This window comes from Clarias gariepinus, chromosome 6 (assembly GCF_024256425.1).
Source record: "Clarias gariepinus isolate MV-2021 ecotype Netherlands chromosome 6, CGAR_prim_01v2, whole genome shotgun sequence".
NCBI lineage: Eukaryota > Metazoa > Chordata > Actinopteri > Siluriformes > Clariidae > Clarias > Clarias gariepinus.
The window spans coordinates 40,687,501-40,690,000 of record NC_071105.1 but is presented as its reverse complement, the minus strand read 5'-3'; the positions used below and the strand labels follow the sequence as shown (position 1 = coordinate 40,690,000).

The 2,500-nt window shown below is 41.7% G+C and overlaps 1 protein-coding gene across 1 annotated transcript in view; it reads right to left on the bottom strand.

The window, feature by feature from the left end:
- Positions 1-2,500, bottom strand: part of palm3 (paralemmin 3) — a 16,176-nt gene that overhangs the window by 6,552 nt on the left and 7,124 nt on the right. The gene's annotated exons all lie outside the window — the stretch shown is intronic.

The window sequence follows — 2,500 nt, the reverse complement described above, 5'->3', positions numbered from 1 at the left end:
GTTTCCATGGTTACGGTTTAAACAGTTTACATCACTTTTTTCTTCACATTGTTGCCAGGCAACTGGAAAATGCACACACTTAGCATAGCTAGCTAGTGAGGCGAGAATGATCAGATCTGCTCCAACATCGTGGGTGAACGCTCCCGAGCTGAGCTAGCAGCAACCAAGTTAGAGCAGTGCCGGTCCCAAGCCTGGAGAAAAGTGGAGGGTTGTGAAGGACATCTGGGCATAGAACCCGTGTTTTTGTGCAGATCAGTTGATCCGCTGTGGCGACCCCTCAACAGGGGACTAACAACAACAACCCTGATCGGCTCTTATGTTTTTAGATCAAAGAAAAGCTCTTTAAATTAAAAAAACTAACAATATTTTCGTGAAGCAACTTCATGATAATTAGGTGATATTGATTAATTTACTTTATTTAATGAATTGGTTATTGGCTAATTTATCAATTCTTCTACATCGTAGGGACTGCATACAGCAACATGCTAACTAAATAAACACAGTAGTGACTTACAAAAGTATTAACTCCCCTAAAACTCAATAATTGTTTTTGTTTATTTTTTCAAAAAGTATTTGCCCCCAGTGCTCTAGATGAAAGGCTTTGTCCTAACGAGGACACGGGGACGAGCACATCACATCACAACCTACTTCAGGAGCAGATCCGCTTCTGTCCTCACTACAGTTTTTACCAATTGCTTAAACACTATTGACAGATGCTAAAACCAAAGGAACCCAACTTGAAGTTGTTGTGGCTGTTCCTTAAACAAAGTGTAACCATACCTTAAACAAAAGTGCTGCTTTGCACTTTGGTTGCAATTCTGCAAAACACTAGCTCCTTTCTACAACACACTTGCTCCTGCTCACAACACACTATTTCATACATAAGACACTTTGTTCAAAAATGAAATCTCGCAGTACCATTGGGAAAACACATCTATTCAAAATACAAAACACAGTCTGTCATTGAAAACAATTAGACACACACCTGAAAACATTTACTAACAAAACTGAACACCAATCAGTCAGATACAAAAAGGCCTTAGCTAAGCCATTTTGGAGAACTTGCCAGCATGGAGGGAGGGAGAGCTAGAGGCAGAGGCAGAGGAGGACGTGGACGAAGAGGCCGTGCAAGGACCATCATTTCTGATGACATTAGGGCAACTTTGGTGGACCATGTCATAAACCATGGTCTGACTATGAGGGAAGCTGGACAGAGAGTCCACCCCAATCTTAGCCGTTTCACGGTCGCATCCATCATAAGGACATTCCGACAGGAAAACAGGTATGTCTTCAATTCCTCTACTACAGTAATGTAGCTTGAGTATTTACAGTACTGTCTTATCTTACATGTATGTGTTACGTACATGTACTGTTACACCAGTACTGTACTGAAGGGTGGCTCCTTGTTTTGTGAAACATATAATCATGTCTTGAGATGTTTTACAGTACTGTAATACAAGTACAGTAAATACAGTAAAATACAGTTTGTACAGTACTAAATAATAGACGAAAACAATTACAAATTCTGGTTGCATTTTTTCTACAGAATGATTAGAAGACCTACTGGCGGTGGACGTCAACGCCTATTTACTGAACAACAAGAACTTGTATTAGTGGACATGGTCAGGGCAAATAATGCGATCCGTCTCCACCAGCTACAGAGTCACATAATTGCAGATAGACAGGTTTTTGGCCACCATTAGACGCATCTTGACAAAGCACCATAATACAATGAAACAACTGTACAGGGTTCCATTTCAGAGGAACAATGCCAGAGTGAAGGAACTTCGACGTGAATACGTACAGGTAAGTGTTTCAGTCCTCTACATTTACAATACAAAAGAGGAGCAGTCAAATAGCTGAGTCTGTACCATTGGATCAGTACCACATTGACACTGTATATTCAGAAAGCTAAACAGGCCCCTGTGTGATGAGGTGGTTCAATTCTGTATGTGTATCAGTGTAGTTGTGTACTTTGAGTAATGCCATCCATACAGTACTGTACAGTACAGTAATATGTACTTTTTCTTGCAGAGAATGCTCGCCATGGATGGAGCTGCTCAGCCTCATGAGTGTATTTACATCGATGAGGCTGGATTCAATCTGACAAAAAACAGACGACGGGGGCGTAATCTTATTGGCCAAAGGGCAATTGTGCACGTCCCTGGGCAACGTGGAGGAAATATTACATTGTGTGCTGCCATTAGCCTTCAAGGGCTACTGCACCATCATGCCAAATTGGGGCCCTATAATACACAGGAAATACTCACATTTCTTGATGGTCTTCATGACATAGTCATACAGAATAGACCAGAGCAGCCCAGGTTTGTTGTTGTGTGGGATAATGTTAGTTTCCACCGGGCTGCTCTGGTCCAAGACTGGTTTACTAATCATGAAGGATTTGAAGTGGTGTACTTGCCCCCTTACTCCCCATTTTTGAATCCTATAGAGGAGTTTTTTTCAGCATGGAGATGGCGCGTATATGACCGCCAACCCCACG